Source organism: Neoarius graeffei, chromosome 1, assembly GCF_027579695.1.
Source record: "Neoarius graeffei isolate fNeoGra1 chromosome 1, fNeoGra1.pri, whole genome shotgun sequence".
Classification (NCBI taxonomy): domain Eukaryota; kingdom Metazoa; phylum Chordata; class Actinopteri; order Siluriformes; family Ariidae; genus Neoarius; species Neoarius graeffei.
In genome coordinates, this window is record NC_083569.1 from 92596684 (window position 1) to 92621485 (window position 24802).

Genomic DNA, 24802 nt, shown 5'->3' on the forward strand with positions numbered 1-24802 from the left:
AACAGCTGATCATACCGAGGTGCTCGCTGACCGCCAATATTTATTAGTTTGGTCCTGCGTTTCCTTTTCTTTGCAACATAATGTTTTTTCTTCTTGTTTTCTGTTACTGTAGTCAGTCTTTTCACGTTTCATTCGCACACTCACATCCTCTGTTTTCCTCTAATGTTTCAAATTTGTATCCCACAATGCCTTGTGCAAACAGGGAAAGACTACCACATGATGCATGGTGCAGTATCTTGAATTGGGTCATGGTGAAGCAGGAAAAAATAGCAGAGAATTTAGGGTCATGTGGCCCTAAATTCATTAATTCTTCTATTTAAAAAAAACAAAACAAAAAACAAACATAAAATTGGAAGTCTGTGATTCGAATTCAGTAGTTTACGGTCCACTAAACAAAAATAACTGGATGTCAGGGAAAATTCTTTTTATGGTCTAAACTTGAAAAATCTGAAAGGCAGTCTACCGTTAACTTGCATATTTTTTTTGTGTGTGTGGATGTGTCAATACAACATAAAGAATATTACATGTTGGCTTGAAGATATGAAGTTTATCTTCTCATGTTGAAAAATATTTCACTTGTTTGCTTTGCTCACTTGTGAAATTATGGATTCTCTGAGGTGACTGGCATCGGAGTATTTTCTGAGGGGCGCAGAACTGAACATGGCAGGCAGCACTTCTTCTTTTGTTTTATTAACCAGGATGTAATTGGTGTAAACTGTTGTGGTAACCCTGCCTAAGTGTAATTGTACTTATTATTTTGTTTTCTTGTACATGTTATTTTCAATTATGATATCAAAGCGAAGCTCAATAAAATAAAATAATAAACAGCCATGTTTGTTGTTTACTTCGGAGTGACTTTCGACCTGTGCATGTGCAATGTACCATGCTATTGTCTGCCCCGTTAGGCATGATCAGGACACGTAGATCTACACACACAGAAATGCTTGTGGAGCCACAGCTATGACTCGAGTTGGCCGTATAGCTTGAAATTGTGACGTCAGTTCATGGTAAATCCAGGATATACTGTGACTGACTTACACCATATCCATTTTTTTTTTTTTTGACGCTGCGAGATACATTGCTTAATCAATGGTGGAACTATTTTATGTCACGTGAGCCATCCTTGGCCAATCCCTGCACAGGAATTTTTTTGATCAGAATATATCCCTCAGTAAAAGACTCCCATGCGATTGGCCAAGGATGGCTCACGTGGCATAAATAGCATGTATACTATTTATAGTAATTATATAAACACACACACACACACACACACACACACACACACACAATATAATAGTATATAAACAGAAGAGACTCTTATTTAATTGGCTTGAAGATAAAAAGTTCAAATTGTTCTTACCTGAAAACAAGTTATTCTTTATAAACTCTGAAATATGAAGCAATATTTGAGATTAATTTATCCAAATAACTAAATTCAACAATAAAATTAAATAATTTTGCAAATAATATTTACACTACAGACCAAAATTACAAAACAGTACAAATACTGAAAATACAAAAAAAAAAAAAGTTTATTGCCATCAGTAGATTTTCCCTCAAAATAGAGAATGTAAAGAAAGGAGAGAAATATAAATCTCATAATCTGTTCCTCTTACTAAATATATACAGTTCCCTCCATAATGTTTGGGACAAAGGCAGATTTTATATTTGCCCCTGAACTCCACAGTTTTAAATTTGGACTCAAACAATTCACATGTGGTTAAAGTGCACATCCTCAGATTTTAATAAAGCAAATGTTTATCCATTATAGTTTGACCATGTAGAAATTACAGCACTTTTTATCCATAGACACACAAGGCACCATAATATTTGGGACACAGGGCTTCACAGGTGTGAGTGATTATTCAGGTGTGTTTAATTGCTTCATTAGTGCCGTCACCTTTAGAGTCGTCTTTTACTGTTTGTCAGCATGAGGAACAGAGTTGTGCCAAAGAAAGTCAAGGACACGTTAAAAGGTCGAGAGACGAAAATAAAACAGTGAGAGACATCGACCAAACTTTAGGATCACCAAAATCAATTAAGAATTAAGAGAAAATTAATAAGAAGAATAATTAATTAATATTAAAATTAAGAAGAAAGAGAGAACGGGTGAGCTTAGTAACCATAAAGGGTCTGGTAGGCCAAGGAAGAGCTCCACAGCTGATAACAGAAGAATTCTCACTATAATGAAGGAAAATCCCCATAAACCTGTCTGACAGATCAGAAACACTCTTCAGGAGGTAGGTGTGGATTTGTCAGTGAAAAATGTCTGCAGAAGACGTCATGAACAGAAATACAGAGGCGACACTGCAAGATGCAAACCACGAGTTCGCCACAGAAACAGGAGGGTCAGGATAGTTTAGTAAAAAGTGATTAAAGGAGCCTGCAGCGTTCTGGAAAAAGGTCTTGTGGACAGATAAGAGCAAGATGAACTTGTCTTAGAGTGATGGCAAGAGCAGAGTGTGGAGGTGAAAAGGGACTGTCCAAGATCCAAAGCACACCACCTCATCTGTTAAACATGGGCCTGTATGGCTGCCTCAGGTACTGGCTCACTCATCTTCACTGATGATGGAACTGCTGATGGCAGCAGCACAATGAATTCTGAGTGCTGTAATGTCCACATGATAAAACTCAGGAGGATAAAAATACCCTTTATGAAAATCTGAGGATGTGCACTTTAACCGCATGACAATGGTTTCAGTACAAATTTAAAATTGTGGAGTGCAGAGGCAAATAAAAACAATATGCTTTGTCCCAAATATTATCCATCTAACATCTCTTCTCACAGTTCTTCACAAATTTGGGAAAAAAAAAACCTCAGAGCTGTAAAAAGAGAAAAAAAAAGTCATATTGCAGATTAGACATATTTGTAGGATACTGTTTAATACACTTATTGTTTTCCCATTGTGTTAGTTGTACATATTTAATAAAAGAGAGTCCCCTTTATTTATATTTCTACTTCTCTACTATACATTTTTATGGAGAGTAAAATCATGGTGGTTAACGCATGAATGCATTCATATGTATAATATTATATACAACCCCGATTCCAAAAAAGTTGGGACAAAGTACAAATTGTAAATAAAAACGGAATGCAATAATTTACAAATCTCAAAAACTGATATTATATTCACAATAGAACATAGACAACATATCAAATGTCGAAAGTGAGACATTTTGAAATTTCATGCCAAATATTGGCTCATTTGAAATTTCATGACAGCAACACATCTCAAAAAAGTTGGGACAGGGGCAATAAGAGGCTGGAAAAGTTAAAGGTACAAAAAAGGAACAGCTGGAGGACCAAATTGCAACTCATTAGGTCAATTGGCAATAGGTAATTAACATGACTGGGTATAAAAAGAGCATCTTGGAGTGGCAGCGGCTCTCACTGGCAGGGGACACACTGGCGGGGGGTCCTCCGCCAGAAAATTTTTAATTAATTAGATGCCATTTCCTGCATTCTGGTGTATTTTTAACAGGTTGTTAAACACCTAAATTTACCTACAAAAGTCACTTAATTCAATGACTATTTTAGAGACTCAACAATAAGTCCTCATTCAACTAGTCCATATATTCATCAGCCTGTTTTTAAACCCACCGCTACGCCTAAGATAATGAGATGAATGTGACACAATTTATCACCAACAATGACTTCATGGGTGCATTTTACTTTTTATTTTGTGTTTTCTATTTAGTTTTAGATGTAACACAACATGCCACTGGGCCAAGCAATAGTGACACTCAACTGTATGTTTAAAAATAAGAATATTCATAATTTCACACAATGACCAGGCATGACATGGCATCATGCAAACTTCATAACACAAAATCACACTGTGTCAAGCAACGGTGACGCATAAAAAATAACTTCACACAATGAACAGGTGCAATTTTGTTCACCACCAACAGTGACTTTAGTGGGTGCATTTTACTTTTTTCCGATTTAGTGCTACTCATAACAAAAATGGCATGGCATCATGCAGTCTTCACAACACAAAATCACACTGGGTCAAGCAATGACACAAAAGATAACTTCACACAATGAACAAGTGCAGTTTTGTCAACCTACATGCAATGGTGGTACTACAGTAGCATTTACAGATTAGTATAACAAATAGATTTATAGATAGAACTCCTTCTTATACTGGTGCCACCACAATTTCTACCACTTCATAACTTTTATCCCCCTTTCCTTCACAATCCACCTGGAATAACATCCATCTCTCTCCATCACTTTCCTCTCTACTATTCCTTCCCCATACACTGATTTCCCATCTTACTTTCCAGAAAACTGCCAAAGACCAGACAAAACAAGGAATCAATAAATATCATCAGAGCAGACTTGACCTCATTCTTGGCATTACAGTAAGGCAGGCCTACTGGGTTTGAATTAAATGATAGCTAACGTTAAGCTAGCTGATACATCTCCTAACATTGACTAGCCAGCTAATTCCACTAACATTTCCATTGGGACAAAAAAACCCTGTCCTGTGGGGAAATTTTGACTGACTTTCCGCTTCTTTGTAAAGAATGTCCTTATGTCCATTGTGTCTGGGGAGGAGCAAATACTGCAAACAATTCATCATCAACCAAGAATACCCCATTAGGCTAAGCTTATTTTACTGTTTAGTTGAATATTAATTTAACGTGTCCTAGGGTTAATTTTGAGGGCACATAACAAAAGAATAAGGTTTTAGCAAAAGCTAGACATTGTGAGGTTGCAATGGGGCTGACGTCACCTCCTCCACTTTCCAGCAGCTGCACCAACATTTCTCTGCTCGCGCTGAGATTCACTTCACTCGCGCGCGGTGAGTTGTTGTAGGGAACGCCCGGAAAACCCGGAGTGGATTTTCAGTGGTCTGTGTATTCTCTTATCGGTCATGTGGAATGGATTCTTTAATGAAGCAATAGAAACGGCGCTGGGTGAACTAATATTTTATGTTAAATGTGGGGGGTCCAAACGAAGAATTATGAAATGTGAGGGGGACACATCCCCTTCACATTCAATGGTGGCGACGCCCATACCTGACCATCACACCTCCTGTGCATGAGCTTGTTGGACGTCCCATTCCAAAACCATGGCTATTAATATGGAGTTGGCATTGCGCATAGTGATCTTAAATTTGTGTGCAGATGCTTGGTCATGGAAACCTATTTCATGAAGCTCCTGATGCACATTTCATGTGCTGATGTTACAACCCCAATTCCAAAAAGTTGGGACGTTGTGTAAAACATAAATAAAAAAAAGGATGCAATAATTTGCGAAATCTTGGAAACCCTATATTTCATTGAAAATAGTACAAAGGCAACATATCAAATGTTGAAACTGAGAAATTCTGTTGTTTTTTGAAAAATATGCTCATTTTGAATTTGATGTAAGCAACACATTTCAAAAAAGTTAGGACGGGGCATGTTTACCGCTGTGTTACATCACCTCTACTTTTAACAACACTCTGTAAATGTTTAGGAACTGAGGAGACCAAGTGCTGTAGTATTGAAAGAGAAATGTTGCCCCATTCTTGCCTGATATACAATTTAAGTTGTTCAACATTTCAGGGCCTCCTTTGTCATATTTTGTGCTTCATAATGTGGCAAATGTTTTCAATGGGAGACAGGTCTGAACTGCAGGCAGGCCAGTTTAGCACCCAAACTCTTTTACTACGGAGCCATGCAGTTTTAATTTGTGCAGAAAGCAGTTTGTCATTGTCTTGCTGAAAGAAGGAAGGCCTTCCCTGAAAAAGATTTTGTCTGAATGGCAGCATATTGCTCTGCAATGTGTATATATCATTCATCATTAATGATGCCTTCCCAGATGTACAAGCTACCCATGTCACGTGCACTAATGCACCCTCATACCATCACACATGCTGGCTTTCGAACTGTGTACTGATGATAAGCCGGATGGTTTCTCTCCTCTTTAGTCTGGATGACAGAGAAAAATAATTTCTACTTTTGATTCATCAGACCTCAGGACAATTTTCCACTTCGCCTCAGACCATCATAAAAGAGCTCGGGCCCAGAGAAGGTGGCGGTGTTTCTGGATATTATTTATATCTGGTTTTAACTTGCATTTGTGGATGCAGTAATGAACTGTTTTCACAGGCGATGGTTTTGTGGAGTGTTTCTGAGCCCATACAGTGATTTCCACTACAGACACATGTCTGCTTTTAATGCAGCATCTCCTGAGGGCCTGAAGATCACAGACATCCATTGTCAGTTTTCAGCCTTGTCTCTTGCATACAGAGATTTCTCCAGATTCTCTGAATCTTTTAATAATATTATGTACCATAGATGGTGCGATCCCCAAATTCTTTGCAATTTTATATTGAGGAACATTATTCTGAAGTTGTTGCACTATTTGCCCATGCAGTCTTTCACAGAGCGGTGAACCCCTCCCCATCTTTACTTCTGAGAATCTCCACCTCCCTGGGATGCTCTTTTTATTCCCAATCATGTTACTGACCTGTTGCCAATTAACCAAATTAGGTTTTTTAACCCTTTGGTGACTGACCCCTTGAAAATCGTTCCTCCAGGAACGATGACGTTTCAGTTGTCAAGACAACGGAAAAACTAAAATACAAGAGCATTTTGTTTTGTGCACAAGAGCATTGTGATGTATCTTTCTGTTTTTGTATTTTAGTTTTTCCGTTGTCTTGACAACTGAAACGTCATTGTTCCTGGAGGAACCATTTTCAAGGGGTCAGTTACCAAAGGGTTAAGCATTACACAACTTTTTCAGTCTTTTGTTGCCCCTGTCTCAACTTTTCCGAAACATGTTGCTGACATCAAATTCAACATGAGCATATATTTTTCACAAAACAATAAAATTTCTCAGTTTCAACATTTGATATGTTGTCTTTGTACTAAAGCGGTAGCTATAATTATCGACAGTCCATAGTTATCAACACCTTTTCAGATTTACCAATAAAAAAAACAAATTTACAAAGGTGAGTTTCAGTTCCAACAGTTATTGTTGGTTAATTAATCAACCGGAAGACCCCCCTCACCCTTTGATCTTATCGTCTGATGACACAGCTGAGATGGAATTTTTTAGCATGATCAGCAATTTGAGGAAACCCCGGACGTCATCATCACAGGTGAGCATGGTGGAAAGCTCATGGACATGTTTTTACTGATCAAATTCACCGATATTTCATGATCTCCTTGTCAAAACCTACTTTGTTTCTTACTCTTTCATTTGACAGTCACCATTTTGTATCTAAATGTGTGTTTGAGAAGTCACGTGAGGTGTCAATAATAGTGATCACTTTCACCGGTGTCCACCATTATTGACACCCTGTGGAATTAAGTGACATTTACAACTGTTATGGATTGATCTTTGTGTGCTCCCACTTGGGCAAATTATCAAGAACAATTCAATTTTATAATCACTGCTATGCAGATGATACCCAAATTTATCTTGCTCTATCACCTAATGATTATGCCCCCCTTGAATGTCTCTACCAGTGTATCAATCAAATCAACAACTGGATGTCACAAAATTTTCTTCAGCTGAACACAGATAAAACAGAAGTAATTCTATTTGGAAAAAAAGACGAAAGACTCAGGATTACCACTATTCTTGACACAAAGGGGATTAAAACAAAAGAAATGGTTAAAAATCTTGGTGTTTTCATTGACAGCGAGCTAAACTTTGACAGGCACATGAAAGCAATCACTAAAATGGCATTTTATCACCTAAAAAACATTTCCAAACTAAGAGGACTTATGTCAAAAAATGATCTGGAAAAACTTATACATGCCTTCATCTCTAGTAGGGTTGATTACTGCAATGGCCTTTTCACAGGCCTGCCAAAAAAAAAACGTCAAACGACTTCAGCTGGTTCAAAATGCAGCAGCTAGGGTTCTCACACGAACAAAAAGAACAGAACACATTACTCCAATTCTAAGGTCCCTTCACTGGCTTCCAGTAAGCTACAGAATTTATTTGCTGCTGGTGTACAAATCTCTAAATGGTACAGGGCCCAATTACCTCTCTGATATGTTGCAGCGGCCTAACCCAATCAGATCTACCAGATCAAAACAGAAAAATTTACTATTAAAACCGGTTGTTAAAACAAAGTGTGGTGAAGCAGCTTTTAGCTACTATGCAGTGCAGCTATGGAACCAACTGCCAGAGGACATCAAAAATGCTCCTGCTGTTGGCAGCTTCAAATCTAGACTAAAGACCAAGCTGTTTTCAGATGCTTTCTACTAAATTATTAATATTGCCATCGCTACATGTTTTAAACTCTTTACTTTTACAGTCTCTCCATGTTTTAAATTTTACTTAACTTTTATTCTATTTTATTCTGCTGTTTTTTTAAATTGAACTTTCTCATTTTATTATTTTATTTCTACTATTGTTTAATTCTTATTAATTTTCTTCCCCATTTATTTTATGTAATTTTACTTTCTATTGTTTACTGTTTTGCTTTTACTTCTGTAAAGCACAATGAACTGCCACTATGTATGAAATGTGTGATATAAATAAACTTGCCTTGCCTTGCCTTGTGTAACATTGTTGAAGTAGATGAAGTACTTAAAAAAAAAAGTGCTGTGACTTATAATATTTTTTTTTTTCTGATTGATAACAGAATGGAATGTTTATAGAGTATTTGGAATCCGATTGCAATAAATAGAATTAGAGCAGAATTAAATTCCTAACATATAAAAAATTACATGCTTGAAATATTCAGATTTTTCTATTCCATTCAGAAATTTTTTTTTGTAGTTGGTTGTAAATATTTACTACATATTATAATATCAGTAGATATTTTATATATAAAGTTTTAGTTTGAGGAATGACATGCGACCTTTGACCTGGATGTTCATGTGGTTACACTGTCAATTGCCTGTTGACATTTATTGGTAAACTACAAAACTAGAAATTAATACAAACAACAACGAATGATTAACAAAATGTGATCTACAAAAATACTGAGAAAGTGGAACAAAAAGATTTTCTGACAGGTTCAACATTATCAGTTCATTTGTTTACAAACATTAGACTTGCTTCCTTATTTACGTAAAGGACCGACATCCATATATTTATATAAATGATATTTTGCACTAAATATAAGTCTATGTAAAACTAATTTTAAATAAAAACTATGTTCTGTTAACTTAATACCACATACTGATTTTTTTTTATAAATAATCATCTGGATGTCGATAATTGTGGAACGGTGTCGATAACTGTCAACAAAGGTGTCGATAATTGTGGAATGGTGTCATGTGATCTCATACGCAAAATAATTGGGAATCAACTAATTTTTTTCCAGTGGAAGTTTGAGTAATTATTCATGCACAATTTATGTATTGAAAGTCTTTTCTACTTTTGCAGCGGCCAAAAGATCGTTAAGGTGTCGATAATTGTAGCCGCCGCTCTATTTTCAATGAAATATAGGGTTTCCATGATTTGCAAATCTTCACATTCTGTTTTTATTTATACTTTACACAGTGTGCCAGCTTTCTTGGTATTGAGGTTGAACTTCCAGAGGCAGTTTGAATCTCTGTAGTGAGTGATGCAGCAGAGGGTTTTTCTGCACTACGTGCTTCAGCACTCAGCAGCCCTGCTCTGGGAGTTAGTGTGGACTGTCACTTCGTGGTCAAGCTGTTGTTGCTCCTCGATACTTCACAATAAGAGCACTAACCCTGTGTTCACATGAGCACATGACAAGTCACTCATGTAATTTTTAGTTTGTCTCTTGTGGGCATGGAGCGACCACTACTGTTGTCACTGGTGGGCAGGGGCGGTCCTAGGGGCAGTCCGACCGGGCAGCCGCCCAGGGCGGCATCGCGGGGGGGCGGCACGAGCGCGGGCGTGAAAAAAAAAAAAAATGGTCCCCAAAAAAAGGTCCCCCCCAAAAAACCCCGAAAAAAACAAACAAACAAACAAGATGGGCGCGGGGGGGGCATTTTGGATGGGGAAGCCCAATATCAAAGTTGCGCAGGTGATGTCATCAGTGTGTGTGTGTGTGTGTGTGTGTGTGTGTGTGTCTAACTTGTCGTAGCCCCATAATATGCACAATCCCGCCAGCGGAACGTTGTACTAGTCATCAAAAAGACTTTACTACCATAGTACTACACTACTATGACATTACACAGAGTCTTAAGTAACCCCGATAGCAGAGGGTCGTTGAAACGACGTAGAGTTTTGGTCAGAATGGTCGGTTTCCGTCGTACGTCAGAAAATCAACGTTGAAATGGCGCCGTGAAACGTCGATTTCTCCGCCGTCTGAGAGGGTCGATTTATCACCGTTGAATCAACGTGGGTAAAGGTTGATCTGTCGACCGTCAGAGAAGGTTGAATATACGACGTTGAACCATCGTCACTTTTGCCGGCCAGTTTTCAACATTGGTAGGAGCAACTGGCCCGTAGCCAGGGGGGATCGGAGGGTTCGTTCGATCCCCCCCCGCGACACCGCGCCCCGGACACACACGCCTCAAGATTACTCAAGATTTATTCATTTGTTCATGTCCGATGAATATACATTGATTCACATTTAAATTTACAATATCAAATCCAGACTAATCAAAAAAGAAAAGTAGACTAAGTGAGGACGAGTTAGAAAAACGGGTTCATTTCTCCTATGTTTATGTTTACACGTTTTGTTCAGACTGCTTTACACCCCAATCCAGTGGGTGGCGGTAATGCCCCCATTTGACCCCTTTCACTGACGTCACCCGAAACCGGAAGTAAACAAACCCTGCGCCACATTGGAAGACCAACAAACTCGTGATTAGGGGGAAATAAAGGCAGCGCGCGGTATGTGAACCCATGAGGCACTTGGTTCATCAAAAACCTACAATGGTAAACTTTTGTGCTGTGTTAGGGTTCTAACAAAGCTGATGGGAAAGGTGAAAAGAAGTCTTTCTACAGAATACCAGCTGTGATTGAGACACAAGCAAACCAAGGAGCTTTCTGCCAGGAGACAGAGAGAGGATTTAGCTGCTTTATGCAGAGCGGATCTGAATACTTCAAGTCTATTTTGTTACTGGTAAGTCATAGGCTAGAGTGTTGTAGAACATTTTTTTAAATGTTTACTGAATAAAAACATCCTTAATTTTATCAAATATTCTCTACTCTATATTTCATTTCTTTCTTTTGTTTTAATTTTCCTCCCTCCATCCCTCTTTGGATTTTAAATATAGTTTTTCCCCATGTCCAAATAATGAGGTAGGGTGGCATTTAGAAACCCATAGCCTACTGCTGACTTTCTTTATCAATGCTGCATCAAATTAATTTTGGTTATGTTTTTCTGTTTCCATGTACAGGTCTGCGCCGCAGGAGGAATAGGCCACAATTATAAATAAAGCATAAAATGTTTCTAAGAACTTGTTCAAGTGTGTTCTGTTCCTTATAAATGTTAAAAGTTATGCCTCATTAGATAGCTTGACAAACATTAGGAGAGGTGCATTGTTGCATGCATTTTTATATCCTGTTGTACATTAAACAGGACGTAGCCTACGCACATTGATATAAATTAAGTTTCACTTTCATGGTTGAAGTATGCATGTGTGTGTTCATCCTAGGCAAGAGCCCCGATGCTTTATTGTTAGCTAGTTTAATTTAGCCTGTTTTGCTTAATTTGTAGCCTTCCTGTTGTACATAAAACAGGAAGTAAAGTTGGATGAATCATCGCCGAAAATTCAACTATAAATCGACCGAAATACGTAGTTGAATAAAGGGTGAAAGGGGGTCTATTCTCTGTCGACCACCAGCCACTTTTCAACGTCGTTTCAACGGAAACTCGTATGAGCAAAGCGGTGTTGAATCAACGTCGGTGATCGACGGTGATTCGACGGCGTATAGGTCGAAGAACATGCCGATGATTCCACGTCGAATCAACGACCCTCTGCTATCTGGGAATACATTACGACTTGATCATTGCCATTCTGGTAACAGCAAATTTATAACGGGCCGTGTCCACGACGTACAACACACGACGAGAAATGTTTAAACGACCATGTAAAGCTGTTAACATTCTGTTGCCTAATACAGAGCCCAACGCGGGGGGGCGGCACGAGCGCGGGCGCGAAAAAAAAAACGGTCCCCCCCCCCCCCCCAAAAAAAGGTCCCCCCCCCAAAAAAACCCCGGAAAAAAAAAAAAAACAAGACGGGTGGGGGCGCCGGCAGGGGGTTTCGCCCGGGAAGTAAATCACTCTAGGATCGCCACTGCTGGTGGGTGTGTACCGTCTGTTCAGCTCCAATGAGAAGGAGTCCTGAACAAAATGTCGCCTCCAGCACACAAGTTACGACAAGATATGATTTATATGTCTTTAAATTATTTTAATTGTAAATTTTAAGTGGAAAAAGTGAGAAAAATTGGTTATGTGATGTACATCACATCACATGCATATTCATATTAGCTATTAAATTTAAAAATAATTCATATCAGTAATGTGTGTACAGTATGTACTGTAATTCCTTTCAGACCACACACACACACACACCATTTCTTTTTACAGAAAGAAATCTAGACCTTTTACAGAGCTTTATTATCTTACATTCAATTAACTATTCAGTATGATTTTAAAGCACAAAAAAATTTATTCTCACCTGTGAATCTCTTCTCATCTTGAAGCTCTGAGTTTAAAACACATAAAAATAGTTTTGAGTATTCTGTGTAAATTCTATATAAATAAAAGTATAAATAGATGAAGCAGTGTAATATAGTGATAAAGTAAATGAACAACACATCAGATTGCAGTTATGAAATGTAAGTGTCCTCTGACGTTATATATTTGTTAAATGATGAAGCACACTTCACACAGTGGAACATGATGTTACAGGTCAGTTATGACTCCGATAGAAGATAACTCATTTAATGAATTGTGAGTGATGTGTTTGTGTCTCTACTCTTCTTACAGAACCCTCGATGGAGTGAAATCAGAGTCAGTAGAAACTGAAACTAATCTGAAACTGAAGCAATCACGCGCTCTGATTGGCTACTCTACTACTAGGATGTCAGCTCATATACCATGAGTAGAGAAAAACAAAATGGTGGAGCGTGTTGCTGATCCAACCGAGGACGAAATAAAAACAAAACCCCAAAAATACAAAAAAAAACCCCACCCACACAACAAAATATGCAATAAAAGTATTTGATGGTAATAACATATCTTTTCTTGTTTTTCAAGAATTATTATTACAGCATTTTTCACAAATTGCTACTGTCATTTCACTGGTTTGTTTACATTCTTAGCGGAAATTATTTTGTCAGACGTTTTTGTCAGAGTGCAGGCTCTTATGGATGCAAATGCAGGGGAGAGCGGGTGCGTTGCAAACTGCCCCGATAGCAGAGGATCGTTGAAACGACGTAGAGTTTTGGTCAGAATGGTCGGTTTCCGTCGTACGTCAGAAAATCAACGTTGAAACGGCGCCGTGAAACATCGATTTCTCCGCTGTCTGAGAGGGTCGATTTATCACCGTTGAATCAACGTGGGTAAAGGTTGATCTGTCGACCGTCAGAGAAGGTTGAATATACGACGTTGAACCATCGTCACTTTTGCCGGCCAGTTTTCAACATTGGTAGGAGCAACTGGCCCGTAGCCAGGGGGGATCGGAGGGTTCGTTCGATCCCCCCCGCGACACCGCGCCCCGGACACACACGCCTCAAGATTACTCAAGATTTATTCATTTGTTCATGTCCGATGAATATACATTGATTCACATTTAAATTTACAATATCAAATCCAGACTAATCAAAAAAGAAAAGTAGACTAAGTGAGGACGAGTTAGAAAAACGGGTTCATTTCTCCTATGTTTATGTTTACACGTTTTGTTCAGACTGCTTTACACCCCAAGCCAGTGGGTGGCGGTAATGCCCCCATTAGACCCCTTTCACTGACGTCACCCGAAACCGGAAGTAAACAAACCCTGCGCCACATTGGAAGACCAACAAACTCGTGATTAGGGAGAAATAACGGCAGCGCGCGGTATGTGAACCCACGAGGCACTTGGTTCGTCATAAACCTACAATGGTAAACTTTTGTGCTGTGTTAGGGTTCTAACAAAGCTGATGGGAAAGGTGAAAAGAAGTCTTTCTACAGAATACCAGCTGTGATTGAGACACAAGCAAACCAAGGAGCTTTCTGCCAGGAGACAGAGAGAGGATTTGCTTTATGCAGAGCGGATCTGAATACTTCAAGTCTATTTTGTTACTGGTAAGTCACTAGGCTAGAGTGTTGTAGAACATTTTTTAAAATGTTTACTGAATAAAAACATCCTTAATTTTATCAAATATTCTCTACTCTATATTTCATTTCTTTCTTTTGTTTTAATTTTCCTCCCTCCATCCCTCTTTGGATTTTAAATATAGTTTTTCCCCATGTCCAAATAATGAGGTAGGGTGGCATTTAGAAACCCATAGCCTACTGCTGACTTTCTTTATCAATGCTGCATCAAATTAATTTTGGTTATGTTTTTCTGTTTCCATGTACAGGTCTGCGCCGCAGGAGGAATAGGCCACAATTATAAATAAATCATAAAATGTTTCTAAGAACTTGTTCAAGTGTGTTCTGTTCCTTATAAATGTTAAAAGTTATGCCTCATTAGATAGCTTGACAAACATTAGGAGAGGTGCATTGTTGCATGCATTTTTATATCCTGTTGTACATTAAACAGGACGTAGCCTACGCACATTGATATAAATTAAGTTTCACTTTCATGGTTGAAGTATGCATGTGTGTGTTCATCCTAGGCAAGAGCCCCGATGCTTTATTGTTAGCTAGTTTAATTTAGCCTGTTTTGCTTAATTTGTAGCCTTCCTGTTGTACATAAAACAGGAAGTAAAGTTGGATGAATCATCGCCGAAAATTCAACTATAAATCGACCGAAATACGTAGTTGAATAAAGGGTGAAAGGGGGTCTATTCTCTGTCGACCACCAGCCACTTTTCAACGTCGTTTCAACGGAAACTCGTATGAGCAAAGCGGTGTTGAATCAACGTCGGTGATTCGACGGCGTATAGGTCGAAGAACATGCCGATGATTCCACGTCGAATCAACGACCCTCTGCTATCTGGGTGGTAAACAAATCCAAATCTTGAGATGAGAATCAGAGTCAGGTTCGCGCTAAGGGTCGATCGATGAGCAAACGAGATATCAGAGATAAACAACAGTGTCAGAGCTGAGTGAGTAATGTAGCAGGGGTCAGAATAACTTGGAATCAGGTCAAAATAACAAAGGCTCAGTATGATCCAGTATGCAGACACAGAACGATACTTCATAATGTGCTGGAGTGTTTGGCGTGTTTATATACGGAGCTTAGATGTGGAACAGGTGTGCTCCCAATCAATAGTTGGGAGAGGGAGAGTTCTGTGGTGCTTGGGAATTGTAGTCCATGGCGGCCTTCAAACATGGGCTTGCACAGTCACTGACAGTTTTGTGTAAAGTTTTTATTTATCGAATTTGCCAAAAATAAAAAAGCTCTGTTTCTAAAAATCCAGTGAATGTGGAAAGAATAAAACATTTATTCCACTCAATCTCTTTGTACATTGCTTATAGCCAACTCAGTGCAACACGTCTCATCGGCAATCAGCTCATGTACAACTTGATTTCATGGAATAACTGAAATTCTGTGAAATGTGAAATTCAGACACGGAAAATTTACAGTGCCTTGAAAAAGTATTCATACCCCTTGAACTTTTTCACATTTTTCCACCTTACAACCACAAACTTAAAAGTTTTTTATTGAGATCGTATGTGATAGACCAACACAGATTAGCACATAATTGTGAAGTGAAACGAAAATGATAAATGGTCTTCAAAATTTTAAACAAATAAAAATCTGAAAAATGTGGTGTCCATTAGTATTCAGCCCCCCTGCATCAATACTTTGTAGAGCCACCTTTTGCTGCAATTACAGCTGCAAGTCTTTTGTGGTATGTCTCTACCAGCTTTGCACATCTAGACACTGAAACTTTTGCCCATTCTTCTTTGCAAAATAGCTCAAGCTCAGCCAGATTGGATGGAGAGCATCTGTGAACAGCAATTTTCAAGTCTTGCCACAGATGCTCAATGGGATTTAGGTCTGGACTTTGACTGGGCCATTCTAACACATGAATATTCTTTGATCTAAACCATTCCATTGTAGCTCTGGCTGTATGTTTAGGGTCATTGTCTTGCTGGAAGGTGAATCTCCTTCCCAGTCTCAAGTCTTTTGCAGCCTCCAACAGGTTTTCTTCCAGGATTGCCCTGTATTTAGCTCCATCCATCTTCCCATCAACTCTGACCAGCTTCCCTGTCCCTGCTGAAGAAAAGCATCCCCACAGCATGATGCTGCCACCACCATGTTTCACAGTAGGGATGGTGTGTGCAGGGTGATGAGCAGTGTTTGTTTTCCGCCACACATAGCGCTTTGCATTTAGGCCAAAAAGTTCAACTTTTGTCTCAAGCACCTTCTTCCACGTTTGCTGTGTCCCCTACATGGCTTCTGGCAAATTGCAAACGGGACTTCTTATGCCTGTCTTTCAACAATGGCTTACTTCTTGCCACTCTTCCAAAAAGGCCAGATTTGTGGAGTGTACGACTTATAGTTGTCCTGTGCACAGATTCTCCCACCTAAGCTGTGGATTTCTGCAGCTCCTCCAGAATGATCATGGGCCTCTTGGCTGCTTCTCTGACCAGTGCTCTCCTTGCTCACTCTGTCAGTTTAGGTGGACGGCCATGTCTTGGTAGGTTTGCAGTTGTGCCATACTTTTCCATTTTTGAATGATGGATTGAACAGTGCTTCTTGAGATGTTCAGAGCTTGGGATATTTTTTATAACCTAACCCTGCTTTAAACTTCTCCAGAACTTTATCCCTGACCTGTCTGGTGAGTTCTTTAGTCTTCATGATGCTGTTTGTTCTTCAGTGTTCTCTAACAAACCACTGAGGCCTTCACAGAACAAGTGTATTTATGCTGAGAGTAAATTACACACAGTAGGACTCTATTAACTAATTAGATGACTTCTGAAGGCAATTGATTGCACTGGATTGTATTTAGAGGTTTCAGAGTACAGGGGGCTGAATACTAATGCACACCACATTTTTCAGATTTTTATTTGTTTAAAATTTTGAAGACCATTAATCATTTTCGTTTCACTTCACAATTATGTGCTACTCTGTGTTGGTCTATCACATACGATCTCAATAAAAAACTTTTAAGTTTGTGGTTGTAAGGTGGAAAAATGTGAAAAAGTTCAAGGGGTATGAATACTTTTTCAAGGCACTGTAGGTGAAGAAATTCAAGGTTGCAGAAATTATGGTTTCAAGAATTCAGGTCGTAATAAAATGATGTAGTATAATATCGGGTTCTGCTGACTCTGATTTCACTCCATAAACCTCCTTCCTGTTTACTTCCTGTTGTCCAAATCTGGATACATGACCTGAGCTGCCCATAATCTGGTAGCATTCATTTCAATAAACATGAGAAGGAGCTGTAATTTCTGCCCTCTGCCCCGGTCTGCACCTTCACCATGTTAAACTGTCTCTCTATAAGTCCTGGGTACTGAGGGGAAGGGGTTGATAAAACACTACTGAGTCAGTGTTAGTGCGGGTTCAGCACAATCACTACCACATTTAATATCACACAGTGCCTTACTGCTGCACAATATGATAGAAAATCATCAAATACACTACCAGGACAAAAAAAGTCACAGTTTGGATTTAAATTAGCAAATACTTAAGAGCCTTTGATTGGATAATTACTGAGGTCATTAATATGTTTCAGCTGGCAGCAATTATTTTCAACAAATACAATGAGATGAAAAAAAAAAACAATAAAATAATTATGTGAATAATATTTACACTACAGAGCAAAACTTCAAAGCAAAGTACAAATATTTAAAATAACAAAAGTAAGTTAATTCCCATCAGTAGATTTTCCCTAAAAAAGAGAATGTAATGAAAGAAGAAAAATATAAATCTCATAATCTGTTCCTCTTACTATATATATACAGTTCCCCCCATAATGTTTGGGACAAAGGCAGATGTTTTATTTGCCCCTGAACTCCACAGTTTTAAATTTGGACTCAAACAATTCACATGTGGTTAAAGTGCACATCCTCAGATTTTCATAAAGCAAATGTTTATCCATTATAGTTTGACCATGTAGAAATTACAGCACTTTTTATCCATACACACACAAGGCACCATAATATTTGGGACACGGGGCTTCACAGGTGTTGGTGATTATTCAGGTGTGTTTAATTGCTTCATTAGTGCCGTCACCGTTAGAGTCGTCTTTTACTGTTTGTCAGCACGAGGAACAGAGTTGTGCCAATGAAAGTCAAGGACACGTTAAAAAGTTGAGAGACGAAAATAAAACAGCAAGAGACATTGGCCAAATTTTAGGTTCACCAAAACCAACTGTTTGGAACATTATTAAGAAGAAAGAGAGAACGGGTGAGCTTAGTAACCATAAAGGGTCTGGTAGGCCAAGGAAGAGCTCCACAGCTGATAACAGAAGAATTCTCACCATAATGAAGGAAAATCCCCATAAACCTGTCTGACAGATCAGAAACACTCTTCAGGAGGTAGGTGTGGATTTGTCAGTGAAAAATGTCTGCAGAAGACATCATGAACAGAAATACAGAGGCGACACTGCAAGATGCAAACCACGAGTTCGCCACAGAAACAGGAGGGTCAGGATAGGTTAGTAAAAAGTGATTAAAGGAGCCTGCAGCGTTCTGGAAAAAGGTCTTGTGGACAGATAAGAGCAAGATGAACTTGTCTTAGAGTGATGGCAGGAGCAGAGTGTGGAGGTGAAAAGGGACTGTCCAAGATCCAAAGTACACCACCTCATCTGTTAAACATGGGCCTGTATGGCTGCCTCAGGTACTGGCTCACTCATCTTCACTGATGATGGAACTGCTGATGGCAGCAGCACAATGAATTCTGAGTGCTGTAATGTCCACATGGTAAAACTCAGGAGGATTAAAACACCCTTTATGAAAATCTGAGGATGTGCACTCTAACCGCATGACAGTGGTTTCAGTACAAATTTAAAATTGTGGGAGTGCAGAGGCAAATAAAAACAATATGCTTTACCCCAAACATTATGTATCTAATTTGTCTACTCACAGTTCTTCACAAATTTAGGTGGAAAAAGTTCTAAAAAGTTTCACAAACTCAGATGTACTTACTATTTCGCTCCTCTTCTGATCTCTTTCTCTGCAACTCTAAAAGAGAAAAAAAATCATATTAGAGATTAGACATACTTGGAGGATCCATTATCTGTAGCCGCTTATCCTGTCCTACAGGGTCGCAGGCAAGCTGGTGCCTATCCCAGCTGACTATGGGCGAGAGGTGGGGTACACCCTGGACAATTGACCAGATCATCGCAGGGCTGACACATAGACACAGACAACCATTCACACTCTCATTCACACCTATGGTCAATTTAGAGCCACCAATTAGCCTAACCTGCATGTCTTTGGACTGTGGGGGAAACCGGAGCACCCGGAGGAAACCCACGCAGGCACGGGGAGAACATGCAAACTCCACACAGAAAGGCCCTCGCCGGCCGCTGGGCTCAAACCCAGGGCCTTCTTGCTGTGAGGTGACAGTGCTAACCACTACACCACCGTGCCACCCCCTGTTTAATACATTGTTACTATTTTCCATTGTGTTAGTTGTACATGTTGAATAATACCAACTTATTAAGCGTTGTTATTATTGAATAATAATAACAATGTTTCACATTAATAGCACTAGCCCTATGGTCACATTAGCACATGACAAGTCACTCATGTCGCTTGTAGTTCGTCTCTTGTAGGTGTGGAGCGAATACTACTGTTGTCGCTGGTGGGTGTGTACCGTCCATTCAGCTCCAACACGTCTGTCCTGAACAAAATGTCGCCTCAACCACACAATTTACTCCAAGATGTGATTTACTTGTCTTTAAAATATATTTTCAATTGAAACATTTTTTTAAAGTGGAAAAAGTGAGGAAAATGTGGTTTTGTGATGTACATTAAATAACACGCATATTTGTATTAGCTATGAGCAACACGCACTAACTGTAATACCTAGTTTTCTTTGTAATGTCTCTATACAGGTTTTATGAGAAATCATATGACAGTTAAAATTAAACCACTATGAGTTTTTCCCCCATTTTATCTTAATGAAGCAGTACATAGGAACTAATTGCAGGTAGGAACTAAAGTGAGGTGGAAATGAAAAAACTGTGACACTATGTACACCATACGATTAGTCTGAGGTATCATTTGAGCCAGTTGTTTGGATTTACCACTTCATACCTTCTTCTTCTTCTTCTTTTAGCTGTTCCCGATTAGGGGTCGCCACAGCGGATCTTTCATCTCCGTTGCTCCCTGTCTTCCGCATCCCTCTCAACCACACCTGCCACTTTCATGTCCTCTCTCACCACATCCATGCATCTCCTCTTTGGCCTTCCTCGTTTTTGTGTGCCTGGCAGCTCCATCCTCAACATTCTCCTTCCAACATGCTCTGCATCTCTTCTCAGGATGTGCCCATACCATCTCAGTCTCATCTCTCTTAGCTTAATTCCCAAGCTCTCCACATGTGCTGTCCCTCTGATGTGCTCATTCCTTATCCTGTCCAACCTTGTCACTCCCATCGCAAACCTTAACATCCTCAACTCCACCACCTCCAACTTTGCCTCCTGTCTCTTCGTTAAGGGTACAGTCTCCAATCCATACATCACAGCTAGTCTCACTACTGTCTTATACAGCTCACCTTTCACTTTTGCTGGGACTTTCCTATCACAAATGACTCCTGAAATCCTTCTCCAACTGCTCCACCCTAGCTGCACTCTCTTTCTCACCTCACTATCGCAGCCCCCATTTTCCTGCACAGTTGACCCCAGGTACTTGAATTCACCAACTTTCTTTACGTCTACTCCTTGCATCTTCACCACTCTCATCCCCATTCTCATTGATACACATGTATTCTGTTTTGCTACTGCTCACCTTCATTCCTCTTCATTCCAATGCATACCTCCATCTCTCCAAACCCAACTCAACCTTCTTTCTACTTTCACCACATATGACAATGTCATCTGCAAACATCATGTTCCATGGTGACTCTTGCCTCACTTCATCCGTCAAGCTATCCATCACTATGGCAAACAAGAAAGGACTCAAAGCAGATCCTTGGTGAAGTCCCACCTTCACCTTGAACCATTCAGTCATTCCAACTGCACACCTCACTGCTGTTTCACTGTTCTCATACATGTCTTGCACCACTCTAATACACTTCTCATTCACTCCACACTTTCTCATACAATACCATAACTCATCTCTTGGCACGCTATCGTATGCCTTCTCCAGGTCTACAAACACACAATGTAGCTGTCTCTGGCCTTCCCTGTACTTCTCCATTAACATTCTGAAAGCAAAAATTGCATCTGACGTGCTCTTCCTTGGCATAAACCCATACTGCTGTTCACAGATTGCTACCTCTCTTCTCAATCTCACCTCCAATACTCTTTCCCATAACTTCATGGTGTGGCTCATCAATTTTATCCCTCTGTATTTACTGCAGCTCTGTACATCTCCTTTATTCTTGTATATTGGGACTAGCACACTCTTTCTCCATTCATTTGGCATTTTCTCATTCTCTCGGATCTTATTAAACAATCTTGTTAGGAACTCCACAGCTGTCTCACCCAAACATCTCCAAGCCTCAATCGGGAGACCATCTGGTCTGACTGCTTTCCCAGTCTTCATTCTTTTCATGGCTGCCCTCGCCTCATCCTTACTAACCAACTCTGCTTCCTGATTTGCTGTCTCCAATGAATCTGACCTTTTCTCTCTTGGATTCTCCTCATTTTATAAATCCTCAAAGTACTCTTTCCACCTTCTTAATACACTCTCTTTGTTTGTCAGCACATTTCTGTTTACATCTTTCATCACTCTTACCTGCTGTACATCCCTCGCTTCCCTGTTTCTCTGCCTAGCTAGTCTGTACAGGTCTTTCTCTCCTTCTTTGGTCTCCAGTCTTTCAGACAACTCCTGGTATGCATCTGTGTTCGCCTTCGCTACCACTCTTTTTGCCTTCTGTCTCGTCTCTCTGTGTAACTGCCTGCTTTTCTTAACTCTCTGATCATCCCAATTCTCCTTTGCTAGCCTCTTTTCTTTTATAATTTCCTGCACTTCTTTGTTCCACCACCATGTCTCCTTGTCTTCCTTCCTCCTTCCCGATGACCACCCTAGCACCTTCCTTGCTGCCTCTCTTACTAGTATAGCAGTAGTATCCCAACACAGCAAAATCCCCAGTGTCGACTTAACACCCAGAGTGTTGATTTAACACCCTACTTACTGTGTTTATATGTGTCCAATTGGTTAATTCAACACTGGGGATTTTGCTGTGAATCTTCTGGCAGACTTCCATTACCACTCAATGCTTGTCTCATTTCTTCCCTAAACTCCTTCTGATGTTCAACCTCTTTTAGTTTCCACCACTTAATCTTTGGCTCCACTATTTCACGCTTCCTCTTTTTCACTTTCAAGCTCATCCTGCACATGATCACTCAATCACTCTCCCCTATCATCACTTTACAGTCTCCAATCTCCTTCAGGTTATCCCTTCTGCAGAGTATGTAGTCCACCTGTGTAGATCTTCCTCCACTCTTAAACGTCAGCCTGTGCTGCTCTTTCTTCTCAAAGTATGTATTGACTATTGTCAAATTCATCCTCTTTGAAAAATCAACCACCATTTGCCCTTCCACATTTCTCTCTCTTACACCATATCTGCCCATCACGTCCTCATCTCCTCCATTTCCCTCACCAACATGTCCATTGAAATCTGCTCCTATCAGCACACACTCCTCCCTCAGTATACTTTCTTCTACTTATCCACCAGGGGCGGTTCTAGCCATTTTGGGACCCTAGATGAAATACAGACATGGGGCCCTCAAAAGTCAGTCTTGAAACACACCTACAGAATAATGGTCATCCCTACTTGGCACATGCCATATCTCCTTGCTGTAAATTCAGAAAAAAAAGATAGCAAACTGCCACTAACAATGTGCCCCAAATAAGCTCCACAGTGAAACAGGTTTGAGATTACTCCAGAATTTGCCAAAATTCTGACAGTGTTTATTGCTCAGATCAAACCAGAAAGAGAGCGCGACAAGGCAAACAACAGAAGAAGAGACAGTAGACAGAGATAGCCAATTTTAAGAGTCAATCTCCATATTTTAATAAAACAAGGATATCTGAAATCCAATTATTATTTTTACTCCACAGATACATATTACCAGATATAAAATGATCTTATTCTTATCAGAAGTAGAACACAAATGGATACATATTACCAGATACACATTACCAGAGATACAAAATGATCTTACTGTTATCAGAACTACAACACAAATGGATATTACTCTATCGAAACCTCTACATTTCAATGGGATAAGACTGATGCCAAGATAAATGCACGAGAGACAGAGAGAGAGTTTGTGTGTGTGAGAGAGAGAGAGTGAGTGAGGGAGGGAATGAGTGAGAGAGAGAGCCATTTAGTGACAGGCAATACAGTGGTTGAGAGACAGATACAGAGGGATTGTGAGTTTGTAAAGGATGCAGCCAGTACATTATTGAAATGTCCTTAATCTTCAAAATTCCATTGTTCATGTATTCCATCACCATTCCATAATGGAGTGTAGGTGAGTGGGTAAGTGTGGACAATTGAACGCCTCTCTGAGTCTGACAGCGTTGCTGGCCACAGTGCCGGATCATCGCTTAATATGACATTGTCTCCACTTTGATTGCTGCTGGTAAATGACTGTTGTGGCCTACTCACCACCAAATCATCGTCATCTTCTTCGTCAATGTCATCAATATCCACCACAGTCTCCTCTGTCCCAGCTTCCACCTCTTCTACCTCCTCCACACGAACACATTCCTCAACAGAGTCAACAGTGGAGGTTGAGGCTGTAGCAGACTCAGGTGATTTGAAAAATGTAGTTAGTTTCAGAAGTGCAGCTGCATTCTTTTTGCTTTGTGCCCTTTCTTTTCGTTTAGCGCAACCACTCTCATAACTGCGCTTCATCTTGTTTACAGTTCCCTCTGCTTTGGTTTGAATTTCTGTCACGCACCTGTCTACGTCGTCAGATCATGGACTAGTCCAATGTAAAACAACCAGGGTGTGTGCTGGGACAAATACTATATACACATGAATTCGATATTCTGATGCTATTTTGGTGTGTTTTTCCATTTATATCGTTGACTACTTAATATCAGAGACAAATTAAGATTACATATATATTGTTTGGTGTTTACCGTGACGGGGCTGACTGTTAGGGGCCCCCAAATTTTGGGGGCCCTAGGCAACCGCCTTGGTTTGCCTAATGGTAAGTCCACCCCTGTTATCCACACTGCATTGGCTCCCAATCAAATTTCGTATTGATTATAAAATACTACTGTTGACCTTTAAAGCACTGAATGGTCTCGCACCACAGTACCTGAGCGAACTTCTGGTTCTTTATGACCCGCCACGCCTACTTAGATCAAAAGGTGCAGGCTATCTGCTGGTATGTACCTCATATAGTGAAGGCTACATCAGGGGGCAGAGCCTTTTCTTACAAAGCCCCACAGTTATGGAACATCCTTCCAAGTAATGTTCAGGAATCAGACACAGTCTCAGCATTTAAGTCTAGGCTGAAAATATCTGTTTAGTCAAGCCTTTTGTGAATGGTGTTTATGAGGTAAAGGTGTAGATCTGGAGGGTCCTCAGACATAGTTTTTTTTGGTAAACTGGGATGTATGGATGCTGTCAGTCCCCCACTCGCTTGCTAACTCAGAATCAGAATTACTTTACTCAAGTTTG

General features: G+C 39.8%; 2 long non-coding RNA genes across 2 annotated transcripts in view; one reads left to right on the forward strand and one right to left on the reverse strand.

The window, feature by feature from the left end:
* Positions 1-24017, reverse strand: part of LOC132870720 (uncharacterized) — a 46333-nt gene extending 22316 nt beyond the window's left edge. The window contains exons 1-3 of the long non-coding RNA XR_009651197.1: positions 23780-24017; positions 12569-12595; positions 1361-1387 (exon numbers count right to left, since the gene is read on the reverse strand). This is a non-coding gene — a long non-coding RNA (uncharacterized LOC132870720). The remainder of the gene's footprint in view (positions 1-1360; positions 1388-12568; positions 12596-23779) is intronic.
* Positions 13424-14513, forward strand: LOC132870848 (uncharacterized). The gene is made up of 2 exons (XR_009651209.1): positions 13424-14175; positions 14454-14513. It is a non-coding gene; the product is annotated as an uncharacterized LOC132870848 (long non-coding RNA).
* Positions 24018-24802: the final 785 nt, after the last annotated feature.